Raw genomic sequence first — 19,980 nt, 5'->3', positions numbered from 1 at the left:
ATTAGAGTTTCAGTAAAGAAGGTACCCCAAACTCTGAGAAAGAATTTTGCATGAGATCTAGAATCTTATTTTCTAGGTAACAGTTATAAAAACAGGTGTACAACTTCCCAGTGATTCATGAAGCCGATTTCCACCTCTCTATAAATTTATATCCTGAAATCAAGTGCCCAGGTAGGAGGAACTTTGAAGTTCTGTTTCTAGATATGAAAAGTAATGTGACCATTTTTGTCACAAGAAAAAAAAATGTGAACATGATTGTTGTTTGGGGACAAATAGAAGGACAACAAATACCCTCACATTATATACAGTCATAACTGGTATTTTGTGAAATAAATCAAAGGCAAATGACATCTCTTTAATTCAATCAATAAAATGGGAATAAAATGATAGTTCCCCAAACAGAAGGAGTTCTGAGCTTTAATAAGAACTGGTGAATTAATGGCTTCGGAGAAGCCCTTGCTATGCTTACAGATCAGAGCAGAGTGAACAAGCTTATGACTAACACAGAGCAAGGTGAGAGCTCCAGAGCAAGAAGGAAGAAAAGAGACATAGCTGCAAGGGCAGAGTAAAAGTAAGAGTCTTCCCAGTATCGTCAGAACTGCTTGAAGAAGACATCAAGGTTCTGCTGTCATTCATGTCACATATAATATGTATGGACATATATATGTGTGTATATATACATATGTATATATATATGTATACATGGGATCATTTCTGGGTCTCTTTTTCTGTTGCCTTGGTCCTTAGGCCTGTTCTTGTGCCAGTACCAAGCTGTGTTTATTACTATGGTTTTGTAATAAGAGTTTGAAGTTTGACATTGATATTCCTCCAGCCTTTCTTCCTGCTAAGGATTGTTTTGGCTACTCAGAGTCTTTCATTATTCCATATGAATTTTGGATTGCTTTTTCTATGCAGCCAATACATGGAATCAATATAGATGCCTCTCACTCTATGAATGGATCAAGAAAATGTGAGATAGACAGATAGACAGACAGACAGAAAATGGAATTCTATGCTTCCATCAGAAAGAATGATATTGTAACATTTATAAGGAAATGAAAAGACTTGGAAAAAAACCATATTAAGCAAAGTAGGCCAGACCCAGAGAAACACATATTGCATGGTTTCCCCTCATTTGTTGTACCTATAAATTCACAAGTAAACACACTGGAAGGTAGAATAAATACACTGGGACATGATAAATTATACAAGTCTCAGCATTCACATAGTGTGAGACCAAAGGAGCATATTCGTAGGAGAGGAACAATAGCTATGTGTATATGATCAAAAATAATATTTATTGAAATAAACTCCAGGAAATGGAAACAGTTTTTTAATGTTGTTGTTTTTATTTTCCTTTCCTTTTGTCTTGTGTGTTCATTTATCTATCTTTGGGCGGATAAAGGAATGTACAAAAATGGTGGGACAAAGGGTAAGCAAATGTAGCAGTGATAGTCACTGGACTTGATGAGCTAATACAAATTTTGGATGGGGAAGGAAGGGTAAAACTGGAACAGAGTAAGGGAATAGGTGACATTGTTCAAGAAGAAATGTACTCATTTTCTAACTTATACAACTATAACTCCTCTGTACATCATCTTTACAATAACAATAAAAATGCATTGAAGAAATCCAGGCTTAAAAACTAAAGCTGTGTTCTGAATGTGAGGATGATGAAGATGATGTGTGGTTCCAATACCTACATATAGTTCCTATTCTCCATACGTAAGTAGCAAAGATCTTCAGTTCTTCAGGCTTTCTTTTTAGCATAGTGACTAGATTCTTTGTTTCACAGAAACATTTTCATGTAATGAAATGACATTTATCAATTCTCCTACTCCCTAGAATTCTATTCAGGGAGTTTCTGCCAACATCGATAAATTCTAGTGTTTTCTCTACTCCTTCCTATTGAAGTTGCAATGGTTCCAGTCTTACATTGAGGATTTTGATTTACTTTGAATACTACAAGATGAGAGACAAAGATACAATTTCAGTCTTCTGTGTATGGATATACAGTTTTTCCAACTTGATTTGTTGAGGAGTCTGGCCTTTTTTTTTTTTAATTTTAGCATATACTTTTGATTCCTTTGTCAAAAATCAGATGGCTGTGGGTGTATGGGTTCCTTTCTGGGTATTTTAGTCTGTCTCACTGGTTTTAAGTTCTGAAATACCAAGACACAAGTACCAAGATAGTGATTCCTTGCTGGGTTGGGTTTTTTTTTTTTTCCAGTCGTGGGGCTTGAACTCTGGGCCTGAGTGCTGTCTCTCAGCTCTTCAGCGCAAGGTAAGGGCTCTACCACTTGAGCCACAGTGCCACTTCAGGTTTATTGGAGATAAGAGTTTCATGGATTTTCCTGCCTGGGCTGGCTTTGAACCGCAATCCTCAGATCTCAGCCTCTGAGTAGCCAGAATTACAGGCGTGAGCCACTGGTGCCAGGCTTGAATTTTTTTTTAAATGATTGAATTTTTAGGTCATCTTTGTCAGTAAGTTGCAATTTGACAATCTATGAAATATTTTTGATCCATGCTTAGTTTATTCTGTATATACAGAAAGTATAGTATTGATAGAGGCATGACCGTGCACATGCACACACATATTACAAGCCCTTTTTATTATTGTTATGTTTTATTATTATTATTATTAATTATTTTGTCAACGACCCGCTTCCTCTGTGTGTAACTCTTGTTGAGTCAGGCTTTACTGATTCTTCCTTGCTAACTGCCAAGAAGTATGTCAAATTTCCTCAGCACAGAATAGTTCAGCCCACATCCATTAAGATGATCAGTGCCCTAATTTGACATTTTGCAAAGGACAAGTTTTCCTTGGTTTTCCAGAACTTGCTGACAGAAGCTTTCAAATTTAGTCAGGAGGCTTCTGAACTCGGAGCTTTATGCCGAATGCTGCCTAATCTGACCTAGTTCCACCCAGGGAACAGGAAGCTAAAGGAAACACTGGAACTAAGTTGATACTAAGGAAAATTACTGGGCAAATGTTAAAAATCAAAACGTAAACCTTTTGTGTAATTTTTTACCCAAGTAATATCTCTCTGGTATTTAGGCAAGTTCTAATCCTTTGGAGATTAATCCATAAAATGAGGATAATGCCTCTTATTGGCTTTTGAAAGTAGCTGTAAAGAAAAAAAGAGCTCTATTCTGTTATTCATATTATGCCATCTTTCGATGAAATTATAAACTTAAGGGCTAATATCCAAGCCATTGGTCACATTCAGATAATAAATAAAAGAATTTCTATATTTAAGGCTGTAATTAATATTTTAATTACCAATCCTTTCTTGAGAACTTGATTACTAAAGTATTTACCAGCATCAACCTAGAACTAGGGTAAGCTCTTTTGCAAACTCACTGTGGTCTAAGAAGTGTACACCTCTCACAGGATATTCCAGGTGAGCCTGATTTCTGGTCCATGAGCCCTCCTCAATAGATCTCCATTGAAACACAGTTGGCTTTGCCTTTGCTTCAGAATACTAACCCTAATGATGTGAGAACTCACCCTAAGTTCCTCAAGCCTGCTAGTCTCACAGCCTTCTGAAGTTCCAGAAGGCACCTTCTCTTCGATCCTTAGACACTTTCATTCCTATGTGTTCTGCTTCTTATAAATGAACTTCCATCTTGATCCCTACTTTTGTAATTCTTTTCTTGAAACTTCCTTTGCACACTCCTACTCTTAGCCCTCATTTTCCTTCTCACTAAACTCACTGTGCTCCTATTCTTAAGAGCTCTGAACCATGTACACATTCCTGAAACATGGCTGTTCCACCTATCAGATGTTATTATTCCTAAGGCCAGCTCTCTAGCCCCTTTTACGAGTATTGCTACCATGGCTAATTGGACAGGTCTTTGCAATTGTTTTGATGATGAAGGTCATCATCAGTTCTCAATGTTACATTATCAAATTGATAGTCAGACTTTTTCTTCTTACTAGTTTAAATCTCTACTAACATTTTGAACTATTATGAACTACTGGGATGAGTTTCTCTGGATCTTACTTTCAGTCCATACATCAGATGACTCTCATCCCTGACATCTTTAAAGGTTGTTCTTATAAGCTAGCACATCACTTAGGGCACCCCAGGCCTAGTTATTTTCCTGTGTGAGTCTTGATCTTTGGAAGTTGATAACCTCCTCTAATTTTCCCATAAGGTTTGAGCTAGTTTCAAGGAGGGATCAAAACACTAATCTGTAAACTATTTATTTATTTATTACTACAAAGAATATAAATTGAATAGACACATCAAAAGGTACCATCATACTTAATATGAAGACACTACTATGCAATATTGCCATTAGGGTAGCAGTTTATGTGTAAAGGGCTGTGTGTTAATTTGAGTCTGCAAAGTGCTTATTCACTAAAGCATTATGTACAGGGAAAATTAACTGGACTGCAGAAACTAATCTAGACAAGAGGAGCCAAATTGTTCACAAAACAATTCCCGAGAGATAGTATGACAGGATTTCCAAACGAGTTACAGCATGTCAGTAGCTGGGGTGGTTTCAGGGTCAGTGGTTGGTACACAAAAATAATGACTAGGGGACAGGTGGTTAGTTAAGGCATCATTGCCCCGGAGTCAGGTATCAGTGGTCCAGTTGGGTCATCTGTACAATGACCCCAACCTAGAGTCAGGAAGCAGAAACACATGATTCAGAAAAAGAAAGTTGGAGATAAATGTAGATTCCAAGATGTATTGCAAAAAGACTTTGCTGTAATTTTTCACTCCTAAGTAAGCATATGGTGTTAATATGCAAGTCTTCTGAAGGGAAAAAATTAAAGAAGCAATTTGAGGAAGGGTGTTTAGTTTTAAACCATACCGTACTGATTTTATAGATTATATGCATCATATGTGTTAGTTTCAGGTTAAGTTAAAATAAAAAAATCACAATTACTATATTAAATAGAACAGACATTAATATAGAATATATTATTTTATGTACTGATTATGAGTCAACATGTTATGTTTATATCTTTTGTTATATTTATTCATCTATCAACACTGTCTTACCAACAAATCCAGGGTTTAGTTTCATGCTAGTTCAAATCTTGGTAATTGAATTTAGATTTTCAACTTCAAGTATGGAAGTTTCAGTTTTTATAACAAATAATAACATGTTCTGCTTAAGATATACAAACAACTGGAAGGGTTAATAGAGTAAAATAACAATAGCTTGCAATTATGTAGAAATATAAAATTTTATTTCTTAAGACACACATTATTAAAAACATTTACAAATATACTCTTGCCTTTATCAAGCAATATGAGATGTGTATAGGATGCTAAAACCTTTTAAACTTCAAAAAGCATGTTTTCTTGTAGTTATATCATATTTCCTTTTAAGCAGTTATGTTAGTTATGCATATATTTGTGAATGTAAAAGATGGTTGAGATAGAGGGCTTTGTTTGGAAAATACCTTTATAACATGATATGGGACAATGTCTTCAAAATAATTGCATAAAGAATTCTAAATGTTGACCCAAGGAGGAGAGATTGCTTCAAGTCCAAATAGGGCCTTAGAAAGTTCTGAGTGTGAAAGCCATATCTCAAAATTTTGCTTTGTTTGGTTCTACCAGAGACATTGTTTGAAGGAATGAAAGAACCCTTCACCAAGTATTGTATAAATATTTAATCTCCAAGTCACTCCAAAGTGGCCCTCAGCTATGGTTATAATTGGTATGATAGAGGGAAATGGCTTAATTTAGCTTTTAATGAGAGCATCTTTCCTTTATGATTTTGTAGTTAGTGATTACAAAATGATCTTCCCCTTACTTCACTTCACAGTTTTCTTCCTATCCTTTGGTTGACTATAGAACAACTTTTCTTGTTTTTATAATTTAAGTATTACCTTATATCTATTATTGAAATAAGTTTAGAGTATTTAACCCATCTGATATCCTTCTAATCCTGTGGATGAAAGAAGCAGATATTAAAAGACCTATCCAAAATTGATGATGAATTTGAAATTCAACAAAAATATATGTCTAACTTGTGAAATGTTTTAATAGCACTTACAACAAGAATTAGAGCCATGACACAATCACTTCAAGTAGTGAAATCTTGTTATCGGGATTCGAAGTACAAGAGACTAAGACATATCTCAAGAATAACACATTCAGGTCCTAAGTAAAATGGGATGTTGTTTTTTGTTTCCTACAATCAGATACAAGTTCCAGACACTCTGTGATTCTTTAGTTATCATGTATTGGGAATACATTTGCTTCTGTGATTCTTTCACTATTTTGGGCTTCATTCTCCTTTATTTGTTGATTCTCTCAATCTCTACTCTTCGGTATTATTTACTGCAGCACACTTGGTTAGATACTACAATGTGCATTTCTCTATAACTTGTTAGATTGGTAACTTTTGAGAAGAGGAAATGGTGGATAAGGTCCACAAATGAGAGGTTTACTGTATACCACTTTCAACATTTTGAAATCTGTATAGTGCATTTATTCTTAACATGAATTTACTAAATAAAAGGGATAAAACAATCCCTAAGTGATAACATCATGAAGAAGATGAGAAAGTGAAAAGGAAATAAAACAATAATTAAATGAATACATTAAATGAGTAAAACAAGCAAGATATGTTTTCAAAATCAAGATTTAATGCAGAATTTTATTAAAGGTAAACTGAAAAAAATGACAGAATATACAATCATAGGCTAAGTAAAAATTATTTAAGAATTAAAAGCAGGATGCAAGTCTGTTAAAAAAAATACCAGATGTTATATTTCTTGTATTAAATTTAGAGATGTGTGATCAAAAAGCCAGAAGTAGAGGTGTGGCTCAAGTGGTAGAGTGTCTGCCTTGAGAAAAACAAGCAAAACTGTGAGGCCCTGATTTCAAGTCCCAGTAGCAACATATGCACACACATGCATGCACACATAAACATACACACTCACACACATATCCATACACACATTAGAGGTATGTGATACATGTTAACAAAGTAACACTGTACTTAATGGACATGAATGGAAGCTAGTTTTAGTGGTCTAGAGCCAATGGGAAATAATAACAATAATTAAAATAAAAAATACAGATTATGAAAAATCTCATAACTAAAAATAATGTAGTCTTGAAGTGGCATATTCTAAGCCATGCATAAAACTTTAATCACAGAATAATACATACAACACGTTATCAAACAATACACCTAGTGTTCCCTTCGGCAGCACATATACTAAAATTGGAACCATACAGAGAAGATTAGCATGGCCCCTGCGCAAGGATGATACGCAAATTCGTGAAGCGTTCCATAAAAAAAAGAAAAAAAAAAAAGGGCTGGGAAGTTGGCTCAGTGGTAGAGCTCTTGCCTTGCATGCCTGAGGCCATGGGTTCGATTCCTCAGCACCACATAAGCAAAAAGAAAAAAGCCAGAAGTGGTTCTGTGGCTCAAGTGGTAGAGCACTAGCCTTGAGTTGAAGAGCTGAGGGATAGTGCTCAGGCCCAGAGTTCAGGCCCCATGACCGGACCCAAAAAAACAAAACAAAACAAAAAAAACAATACACCTAAAAGGTAAGGACATTTAGTAATGTTTCTACAAATATTTATACTAGTGGAGAAAGCAATGATTCATTTTTTAAAAAATCATAAACTTTACATTCATTTAAATTCTGGTGATGTTATTCATTCAAAACAGCTTATATTCACAGCAATGCTCAAGAATTCATATCCCCCTGAAAAATATTGAGGACCCAGAAATCCCAATAGGGATTTTACTCCATAAATAAAGAATCATGAACAAATTCATTCTTCTACCTAAATCCATTCATCAGATTGTGGAACTATGACAAATATGAAAAATGTTTCCCAAAACACAGAGGTTCTAAAGGATATAGGGTCTTCTGTACTAAATACACTACAAATAATTCCCAAATACTAACTGTCAAGAAAACCTGATAGCATTTTTTATTGAGTGTACCATAATAGTTCAAAAATATTGTCCAAAATCCTGGTAGCATTTTTATTGAGAGTATTAAAGAGATATCCATTTTTTGATAGACATGTAAGTGTTGCCAATAAAACCTTTTAACATTATGCAAGAGCTTTTTTCCTTTTTTTTTTTTTTTTTAACATGGATCTGTTATTTTGCCTCTTACAGTAATTAACTTCTCCACAGGCAAGCATGCTTCCCTACAAGGTAGGTATTCCCAGTTCCTCCTGTCGTTAATCACCATAGTCTCACTAGCTCAGTCCTGACAAGTTAAATTCCACACATGCAATTTTATTCTAATTTACAGAACTTTTAATTACCACTGTAACCCATGATTTCAGAAAAGAGACTGGTGTGTCCTGCTGATATTCGGACCCCACTTAATCTTTGACTGATTCCCATAATCAAGGAAACAAGCACTTTATCAAGAGTCAGTACAGCTCATCACAATCTTTTTTTTTTTCCTTACTTACTTTTTGATACTCAAGTCACCAAAATGCTTGAAGATGTTTTATCCTTGGAAGTCACTAAAACAATGAACTTTGAGAATATCTTTCCACAACTCTTTGACTTAATATGAGCTTGACTAGCTGAGTTTCTAGATGATCATAGAAAAAACAGCATGCAGGGGTCTTGTCAACAATCATGATATACATAATAATTTAGCAGGCATTTGTCAGACCAATCTGGGCTTGTCTTTAAGGAGACTCACTTTTATATTTGATCTACCTTGCATACTGTAGCTTGATAAAATAAATATTTACCTGTAAAGAGTTTCTGACCAATGAACTTATTGCATAGCATTGAAAAGTGATCATAAACATTAGACAAAACCTGTATGAACTGATGTTGTTTAGTATCCTACCCTAGAGGTTCCTTTACTTTGAAGATTACAATCTTAGTAGGTAATTTCAATAAAAAGTCCCAGGATCCACATCTGGTTGGCAGTTAGGAAGGGGGAAGAGCACTTAAATGAATGGGTTCTGTTCACCATTTGTTCCGTCTTTTATTTGTTTCTTCCTTACTTACAAGCCAGTTAGCCACTTTGAGCTCAGATAATACACTGATACTTGGAACTAATATAAAATGAAAAAGTTGCTATATTATAAATATAAAGTGCAGATATTCTAATCTTAAATCTGAATATCTTTAAAATCAACTATTAGACAATTATTTTCCTTATACCTACCTTCTTATAATAGTTTCATTTTCAGATTCTTAAGCTAGAGCTGTAATATAAAGAAATTAATACTTCTGTAAATGGATTTAATAATGACAAAACTAACACTCTGCATTTCAGTTTGATCCATTCCTAGTAAGGTTAAACCAAGATTCATAATCTTTATATAGTAATTTGCTTCCTTACCTGTAAAAAATATGGATTTGGATAGTAATAAGTGATAATATATAAAAAAGACTTTGTGTTAGAGGTCAGAAAATATTTTTGTCTTTGAAATATTTATAGGTTTAAGTTCTGTGTGTGCTTATCTCTTGAGGTTTTCCTTGAGATCTAGGCTTAAATGAACCATAAAACTCAACCTCAGCCTCATCTGGCTTGGACAAGCTTTACATGGTATGTGCTCAAAATAATAAACTTGAAATTTAGCCCAGATTTGTTGAAAATTCAAACTTCATAAAATTGTCAAGGCCCTGAAAACATAATTAAGCTTATGATAAGCATAAGCAGGTATGGAATTTGTTTTAATTAGGAAAATACAAATAAATTCCTACAGTCTAATAGAAGAAAATAGTAAATTATCTTTTCTTATCCTGATTTCTACAAAGACAAATGATGATGATAGCAAAGATAGCATTGAACATTTAAATGATAACATTTTAAATAAGAACTTGGGTTTTTCAATGAAACCTCCTCAAAATACTCAAAACAGAATAAAATAAGGTAAGTCTGGTGCCATTGGCTCACACTTTTAATCCTAGCTACTCAGGAGGCTGAGATCTGAGGATCCCGGTTCAAAGCCAGCCTAAGTAGGAAAGTCTGTGAGTCTCTTATCTCCAATTAACCATCAGAAAACTGGAAGTGGTGATGTGGCTCAAGTGGTAGGGCACTTGCCTTGAGCTGAAGAACTCATGTATAGCACACAGGCCCAGAATTCAAGCACCACAACCACCAACAAAAAAAAAGAAGATAGGGTAAGAGAAAAAGAAAAGACTGTTCTCTACTTTTTAGTTAGCATGATGCTTGATATTATCAGCACCAGATGGTGAAAAAATCATTTTTTCTACTCATTTCAGAGTAAGAATAGGTCTAAAGTACAGAGAAATAACTAGAAAATATTTTACTGAATATAGATGTTTAAGTTTAAAACTTAATTTGTGGTGTGTGTGTGTGTGTGTGTGTGTGTGTGTGTGTGTGTGTGTGTGTGTGTGCTGGTACTGAATCTTCAACTCAGGGTCTGGGTAATGTCTCTTAGCTGTCTTGCTGAAGGGTCCATTTCTGGCTTTTTCTGGTTAGAGTTAATAGTGTCATAGATTTTTCTACCTGAGGTAGCTTTATACTGTGATCCTCACATATCATCTTTCTGAGTAGCTAAGATTATTGCCATAAGCCTTAGGCACCTAGAAACTTTTACCTCTTGAGCATAGCTGACTGAATGGAAGAGGAGTTGAATATAAGAATGTGTGAAAATTTGGTAGGAATAGCTCTTTGGTCTCAGGGACAGAGGTGAGATGACAAGGGAACCTCATCCTTTGGAAAGTTTCACAATAAGACGCACACGTTGTGCCGCCACTGCGGTTCTAAGGCCTACCACCTCAGAAGTCCGACATGTGGCTAATGTGGCTACCCTGCAAAACGCAAAGAGAAAGGATAACCGGAGTACCAAGTCCAAGAGACGAAATACTACGGGGTCAGGTTGGATGAGGCATCTAAAAATTGTCTATCGTAGATTCAGGCATGGATTCTGTGAAGGATCAACACCTAAACCCAAGAGAGCAGCTGTTGCAGCATCCGGTTCATCTTGAGAATTTAAAAGATTAGCCATACAATAAATGTTCTGGTTTAAAATAAAATGGTAGAAATATGAACAACTTTTGGATGAATGAAACTTATGAATCTCAAAAAGATTTATCTAGTGTTAGATTTTGAGGCTCAAATAGAAATGAGGTTAAAACAGTAGGAAAAAAAAATCAAAAACTTTGATCCTTCAGTCTTGAAAAGAAACCAGTATCTTAGTTGCTGAGAATTATTTACAACAGTTTTCAAAAATGCCTATTCTGTAATTTAAGTGCAAAGTGATCCTGTGTTGATAGCTTATTGTTGGTATTTTAAACAAGTTTTATTTGTATATTCTAATTGGGTATGGTTTGAACAGCTGGAATTTGGGGGAATGACAATAAATAGGTGGGGGGCAATTGAACTAAATATCATACCCAATAAGCTAGTTCAAGGGGATTGTGTGTTCACTAATTGAAATCTTCCCATCAGTAAGACTGAATATAAAAGCTTTTCAGAATATGAACTTACACTGAGATGATGAAAAGCTACAACCATCAGGTATCTGATGATTATAAAATCTATTGTAGAATGGAATTTTGACAATTATAGAAGTCATTATAGTTATAATTTCTTTTTAAAGGAGAAATATTTTATTTCATGATCTACATGATTCTTAAAAATAACTAATAATACTTCAGTCAGGAGCCCTGAAAAAGAAGTCATTTATAAAGTGTGCTTGCCTTCCCTGTGAACATTGTTTTTTCCTTCACACCTTTCTTAATAGGCCCCTCTAAAATTTAGAAATACTATGGTTTGTCTGACTGTCTGAGAGTTAACTTGAAATGATCATCTTTGCAAATCAATTTAAAAACATTTTGCTCTAAAAATTCTTTAAAAGACACTCAACACGGTCTGTTAGACTTTCACAAAGGAAATGCAAATGCCCTTGCAGCCTCATTATTTCATAGCCCTCAGGGAAGTCCTGTATAACAAGCTACTAAGAGCATTTTGTAGGACTCTTCATGAATAAAGTTTTATGATAGGTTCTCTGAAATGTGTGTTAAGTATCATGTCTGATATGGTACACAGTAAGACACAGGTTGAATTTCTCATGTTCTCTACCTTTAACTTGGAACAATGATCTTTATTCTGACATGTGATACTGCCCTTTCTCCAATTCTTTTTGCATCTTATACATATATAATTTTGCATGTAAGTAAGCTGCTTAATATATAATCCTTTCATATGTATATAAAATATTGCATACCAAAGCCATAGGACTGAGTAGGAAGAAAATTAACATAGTTAAATTAACATTGGTTCACTTGATCCAGCAGGCACAGCAGGCATCTACCTCCATCCTTCTAATTCTATCATTTTCCCCCAAAATTTAAGTTGGACATTTTTTTCTAATAGAGTTTCTATGTAATTATTTTCCTTCTATAAAACATTCTAAAGTGTCCTATAAATTCTGGAAATACAATCATGAGTAAAGAAGATGTAATGTTACTAAGGAATACTAACAAACCTAAAGCCAATATACCCTCCTTAATCTTTCTGAGGGAAAGACTATGGGGTAATTTTTTGGATACACACTGAATAGCCTGCTAAGGAATATGGAAATATGACCAAAAGCAAGGCAAATATCCATTAATTCAACAGCTATTTCTGGAGCACACAATTCTACATGTTAGGTGTTCTTCCAGATTGATGGATATATTAGTGAATAAATACCAAAAATCTCTTTCCATTTAAGGTTTACATTTAGTGAGCTAGATAGACTGTAAGCATCATAACAAATAACTTGAAATTACATTGGACAGGAAGTAAATTAGGTATACCAAACTTGACAGAAAATACCAAAAAGCAACATATTGCAAAGGAAAATTGGTAGCAAAGACAAAATTAAGCAATGTGCAATAAAGAAGTTTTAAGAAACCAAAGATGATAATGAGGATTGAATGGAGAGAAGAGAGCATCCCTTACTGAGAGTCAGGTAAAACTTGAAGATAGAAAGAAATAAGTGAAATGATAGAAATGGATAAGTTTTCTTAATGAGTATGCTTAATTATATACTACTGTTGACCTAGAAAGACTGTCAAAGAAGTACATCTCTCGTTTTAAACATGTAACTTCCACATGGGACTTATGTGTTCCTAGGAATCTTAATGAAGTTAATTAAAAGGCAAACCAGCTCTGGATTTAAACCCTTACTATAATAGTAAAAATTTGAGAATTATAAATGACAGAAAACCAACCTTTACAAAGCCAAAGAATAAACAAAACACAAAAGCACATTAGCTTCAGGCAAGCGCCCAACCAAGATGGTGAAAATAGGATGGCATGCAAGGAGAGTAAAATCTAGATGAAGTTTGTCTCTATAACATATAGGTTATAGGGGCTGGGAAGGTGGCTTCAGTGGTAGAGCGCTTGCCTTGCATGCTCAAGGCCCTGGGTTTGATTCCTCAGCACCACATAAGCAAAAAGAAAAAAGCCGGAAGTGGCGCTGTGGCTCAAGTGGTAGAGCGCTAGCCTTGAGCTGAAGAGCTGAGGGACAGCGCCCAGGCCAGAGTTCAGGTCCCACGAATGGACCCAAAAATATGTATATATAGGTTATAGTTTGTATATTAAATGAAATATATGCTTGAGTAATTCTTGATAGTTTTAGAAAAGAATAATACATTATTAGACTAAATAAGCTTCATGTTAAAGTGAAAAAAAAATTATCAAGTCACAGATTTTGTATACCAGAGCATTTATAAAATGCTTCCCAAGTTAAAATCATATTTAATGAATGAATTTACAAGACATAACTATGCCAGAGATAATTTATAGAGGAACAAGAGACACATTAAATCATTTATTAAGGTTAAAGTACAAGTTAATATATATACATATATATATGACATTGTAAGGATTTAATTTATGTGATTATAATCAGCAGTTAAACTTTTTTTCAACTTAGAAATTTTAGAGGATGTATAAAAGAATGTATCACCTTGGAATTAGTTTTGTTCAAATTATCATGCATACAAATGAGAAAGAAAATATGTCTCTTAATATTTATGTAGAAACCAAACTAAATTCATAAGCTTTTTGAGCTTATTTATTTCCTTTTTTCATACTATAATAAATATACTTTTTCATTTTTTTTCCTTTTTTAAGTCTAATTTACTTAGTTCTGAAGTTGAGATTTTTTTTTCCAATTATCCTTTTATGTCTGAACTCACTACGAATTAGCCTTGTATTAAACTTCTAGGGCATGTTGAAAAAACTAAAATAATTTAATATTCAGGACAATAATAATAATGAATTACTTCCTGAGCACACAATTTTCATTTAGTATTCTTTTACCATCACTGTACATTCTCACAAAAGATATGCATTGGTGTGACGTTCAGTCCCATCAGATTTCCAAATGTCTCAGTTTCCTTGTTCTAGGTTAGAGATTTAAAAAAAAACAACAACTGTGGTTCAGTAAGTCCATTAACTTTCAATGGAAAAATTTCCATTACAATGCCATTAGATATTTCTACCACTTTTTTACCAATAGCAAATTAGTAGTATAAAATTAACTACAATGTAATAGATACTCCAATATATTATTGACACTTGTCACGTTTTAGAAGTTATCAGCTTAGGGCCTTATTTAATGTTTTACTAAAGAACACCAAGTATATATATGTCAAGCTATGATTTCATATTCTGAAAACCACTTAAAGAACACTTGTATGTTATGGATTTTATTTTTTCCACTTGAAGAAGTATTCCAACTTGGGATTTAAAGTCCTCATTAGAATGTTGAATAAGCACAAGTCACAGTAGATGAACACCTGATTAATAATAGAACCCCACTTCATAATAAATTTAACCATTAAGGATCAGCACCACTTTTTAAAATATAAAAACATGCTTATACTGAAGCTCTATCATGATTTCTTCCTTTCTTCTTTGCTCATTGTGAGGCTATAGCACAGTTAGGGGGAATATTCTAAGATCCATTCTTTTGGGTCATCCCGAAATTATATATGTGTTGTTTAATTTGGTCTGGCTAGATAGAGAAAATACTCATATACAATTTCAATTTCCCTTAACACAGTTTTGTTCATGATTATTTTCTAAACTTGAAATATAACTTTTAATTTCACATAAGTGCATGCAGATGGGAACTATGACTTAAACCAGAGCATGTGGGAACTCTCTCCCTAAAATAAGAATCAAGAGCAGAGACTGAGAAGGGAAAAAAACAAAAAAAAACCCCAAAACAAAACAAAAACAAAAACAAAACAAAACCCAAAACCTGAAGATATTGGGTGCTGAATTTTACCCAAACCGTAGTGTAAAAGTAAATACCACCAAGGTTGAATTGTTGAATGCCTAATGTTCTTTCAACAATTTTCTTTTCATTTATGTAAACTGGAGTCAGTTTTGTTGAAATCTCAAACTCTAATTCTGTAATCTCCCAGTTGGTATCCTTGAGGCACTGCTGCAGATGGGGCTACTCCATTTTTATAATTTTTAAATTAGTTTGGAACAAGCTGCTCACCCTTTGCTAATAAGATTTGCTAGATGAGTGACTTTGGGTTCAAGGATTAATGTTCCTTCCTGCTTAGTTTCCCTTTGTACTTTCTTCTCCTCTCTAAAATCTTCATGTTTATAGATGGTCTGTATTTAAGTTGTAAAAGACTTAACAGAAAAGCAAACAGCTCACGTTTATGTATATTCTATGCATTTTAACTTAGAAAATTATATAAAATAATAGTTTTATTTATAGTCTTTGGAATAATCTATATTGATCATGAGTTTAAAAGTATTATGAAAAGGGTAAGATACTCTCCAAATGCACACCAATGAGCTCACTGGTTTATCTGTAAATGATAATGGTATTTATTGTTTCACTAATCTATCATTAGAAATAGACTTTTACCCCCAACAACAAATCCTCAAAGAAACAACTGCCCAATAAATAAGTGGGCTAATGATTTAAAGAGAAACTTTCCTGAAGAGGAAATAAGAATGGACAATAGACACATGAAGAAATGCTCAACCTCTCTAGCCATAAAAAATGCAAATCAAAACAGCATTGAGATTCCACCTCACCCCAGTTAGATGGCTATAATCAAGAACTCTAATAACAACAGATGCTGGAGGGGATGTGGCCAGAAGGGAACCCTACTGCATTGTTGGTAGGAGTGTAAACTTGTTCAGTTTCCTCAAAAGACTACACATAGAGTTCCCTTATGACCTAGCAATTCCACTTTTGGGCATTTACCCAAATGATCACAAACAAGGCCATACTTAAGCTACCAGCACAACTATGTTTATTGCAGCATTATTTACAATAACTAAGATATGGAACCAACCCAGATGCCCCTCAGTAGATGAATGCATCAAGAAAATGTAATATATACATATATATATATATACATATATATACATATATATATATATATATACATATATATATGTATATATATGTATATATATATATACTAAGTGAAATAAGCCAGAACCAAAGAAACATAGGTCCCATGGCTTCCCTAATTTGCAATAATTAGTGTACGTCTAGGATAATCTTACTAGACAAGAAAAGGTCAAAAGGTATGCACATATGACCATATAAGATGATGTTAAGTGAAATGAACCCTAAGATAGCAACACAAGAGGTTTTATCTTTGTGGCTGTGATTTTTTTTGTTTGTTTCTTCTGTATGTTCTTCCCTCATAGTATAACCCCTGTTTACACTGTATTTCATTCTGATGTCCTGCATCTTTTATATACATGTTTCTAATTTGAGGAGGGGGAAGGAAATAATAAAATTCTGAAACAAGGATACAGGTTGATCCATTGTAACAATGATATGTACAAGACACTATGTTGAAAATGAACTTTACAACTTGGGGTGGGGAGGGAGAAGTTGAGAAAGTGGGAAGAAAGGGATGGTAGGGAAAAAATAAAGAAGGTGGTAACAATGCTTGATAGGAAATGTTCTCATTACCTTATTCATGTAATTGCAACCCCTCTGTACAATATCTTTACAATAAACTATAAAAAACGTAATAGCCATTTATACAAAGTGTGTGTCACCAATACAGTGACTGCCATATTAAAGGAAGAGAATGCCAAGAAAGAAAAAAAATTGAAAACAGGAAGAAATCGTCCTGTCTCAGGAGGAGATTTAATTATGACAAAATAAATACTCTGAGAATCAAATATTAAATAGTTCATTCTTTCTGACTGATTAGATTTGTTATTTGTTCACATCAAAATTCTGTAAATATATGGGTCTGTTTCTTGATGGTCTATTCCTTTCCCTTCAGAAATATTCTTTTAGGTTGTATGATCCAGGAGTAGTTTCATTGTGATATTTCCATGCATACATACAATACGCCCTGACTCAGCTCACCCCCTCCATCTCTCCTAGTCTGGAATTTATATAAGACTATGTTTACATAAGACAAAATAAAAATTTTTAACATGAGTTACATAAAAGTAAATTCTAGATGAACTTAATTAATACTTAAGTATGAAAAATTCAAAGTCTTTAGGAACTTTTGATAATCAAAATATATCATTGAAGTAAATCACATTGAAAATGTGAAAATAGCTGTGTACTGTCTGTGACTCATGCCTGTAAATCCTAGCTACTCAGGAAGCTGAAATCTGAGGATTGCAGTTTGAAGCCAGCAAGAAAAGGAAAGTTGTATGAATCTTGTATCCATCCAATTAATCACCAAAAGCTAGACATAAAGGATTGGGTCAAGTGGTAGAACAATGGCCTTGAGCAAATTACCTCAGCAACAGTGCCCACACCATAAGTTCAAGCCCCAGGACCAGTGCACATGTACACGTGCACACGCACACACACACACACACACACACACACACACACACACACACACACACACACAGTGAAAGGAAGGCTACCAATATTTTCAAAAGAGATTAATTTTTTGCAACATATGAAGTTTACTAAAATTAATGTTCCAATGTCTACATCTATATTTATATAAAATGACCAAAAGAACCAGTTATTTTCCCCAAAAGGAAATCAAACATAAACACAAAAAAGGGGCTCAGCAGCATTAGTAAGTACAGAACTAACAAAACCAAAACAGAATACTATTATATATTTTTTAAACTGGAAAAAAATTGAGAAGTTAAAAAATACAAGTGTTTGAGAGAATATAGATCGATGAATACTCAGAAATTGATGAAAAAAAAAGTAAACAGAAAACAAACTGGCATTCTTATACTTCACAACTAGAGATTAAGCATATCCTAAGTAAATGCTCTCCAGAAATTTCCCAACATACAATAATTGTATTAATGTTAATAGATATAATGTTTACAAAAACAACAAGAAATAGTTCATAAATTCACTAGCAGAAGAATAGACACATTATTATAGGCTTGGCAGAGTCACACAGTGACACATCTTGTATAAGTAAAAGGATTTCAACTTTAGTTTCATTCAATAATATTGATAAATCTTTAATATATTATATTGAATAAAAATTAAAAAAATAAAAACACAAACACGTGACAAAAGAATGCATACATAAGGGCTGGGAAGCTGGCTCAGTGGTAGAGCACTTGCCTTGCATGCTCGAGGCCCAGAGTTCAAGCCCCAGGACCGGACCAAAAACAAAAAAAAGAATTCATACATCATTTTTATAGATTTTGAAAATAAGTATAGCCAAACAGCATACTGTCTCAGCCTATGTCTGTTTGTGAAATAACATTACAAGAATGACAGAATAACAGTGGGAAATTGGGTTAGTGACAAGGGGCAGAGGCAGGGGATAGAGGATAGGGAAACCAGAGGTCCTCTCTCTGGAAACCAGCTTGTTGTTTGGTTACCAGTACAACTGGAAAGTTATATTTACTAGCTACCCAGTAGAGGTGGGTTTTTTTAATATTGTAAAGGTGATGTACAGAGGGGTTATAGTTACATAAGTCAGGTAATGAATATATTTCTTTTTTAACACCTGTTCTCTTGGTTCTCAGTTTTTTATTTCCTTCCAAATCCCTCTCCCACAAGTTATATAGTTCATTTTCAACATAATGTCTAGTGAGTATCATTGCTGCATCTATTCATCCTTTGTCCCACCATTTCTGTGCTGCCCCTTACCTTCCTCCAAACAGATAACCTTACACACAAGACAATAAAAAAAATCAAAAATAGTGACAAAGCAGAAAAAAAACACCAAAAAGCAAAAAGAGAATAACAGAAAAGCCTCTGGTTTGCCTTTCTTGGAGTTCATTTCAATAAAGATCATTTTATATTATCATACATGCATAGCTATTGAGCCTTTGTGATCCTCTCCTAAGATTATCCTCATTTGGTCTCACTGTGTGCATGCTTAGAGTCCTGTTTAATTTACCACATTCAAGTGTAGTTTTCTGTCTTTTACCATACATTGTGTTTTCGTATAGATTTATAGGGGCATTCTAATTACTTCAAATAAGGAAAACTATGCAATCTGTTTCCTTAGGGTCTGGCTTACTTCATTTAATATAATTTTTCAATTCTTTCCTTTTCCTTGCAAATTGTGTAATATCATCCTTTGTGATGGAAGCGCAGAACTCTATTGTGTATATATACCATATGTTTTTGATCCATTTGTCAACTGAGGGGCATCTGGGTTGATTCTTTAAATTAACTAAGGCACAGAATTTACAACAAACATGGTTGTACTGGTAGCTTTAGTGTGGCCTTGTTTGTGTTCTATTGAATAAATGTCCAGAAGTGGAATTGCTGGGTCGTAGGGAAGCTCTATGTTTAGTCTTTTGAGGAACCTCCATAGTTTTAAGAGTTGAAAAAGTTCTGGAAATGAAAGTAATGAAGGCTGTATAATAATATGAATGCATTCAATAGCACTGAAAGTGTATTTGGTATACTTCACATTGGCTGTGATGGTAAATTTTGTTGTGTATCTTACAACAATAAGGTTTTATACATATACATAAAAATTAAGAATAAGAGAAATTAAATTGTTGTAAAAGGTCAAGACACCATATACCTACCATACAATAGTTGTGGCATTAAGAAAAATTAAAAATAAAAGGGA

General features: G+C 33.9%; 1 protein-coding gene, 1 non-coding gene and 1 pseudogene across 3 annotated transcripts in view; 2 read left to right on the top strand and 1 right to left on the bottom strand.

Moving 5' to 3' along the window:
• The window catches only part of Kcnh7 (potassium voltage-gated channel subfamily H member 7), a 469,024-nt gene that overhangs the window by 358,780 nt on the left and 90,264 nt on the right, over window positions 1-19,980 (bottom strand). The gene's annotated exons all lie outside the window — the stretch shown is intronic.
• LOC122124976 lies at window positions 7,174-7,280 on the top strand. Its single transcript, XR_006150707.1, has one exon. It is a non-coding gene; the product is annotated as a U6 spliceosomal RNA (small nuclear RNA).
• Window positions 8,143-10,975, top strand: LOC122124964 (annotated as a pseudogene).

Source organism: Dipodomys spectabilis, unplaced genomic scaffold, assembly GCF_019054845.1.
Source record: "Dipodomys spectabilis isolate Male_0828 unplaced genomic scaffold, ASM1905484v1 ptg000256l, whole genome shotgun sequence".
NCBI classification, from domain to species: domain Eukaryota; kingdom Metazoa; phylum Chordata; class Mammalia; order Rodentia; family Heteromyidae; genus Dipodomys; species Dipodomys spectabilis.
The sequence above is the reverse complement of the archived record's forward strand: the minus strand, read 5'-3'. Positions and strand labels throughout refer to the sequence as shown.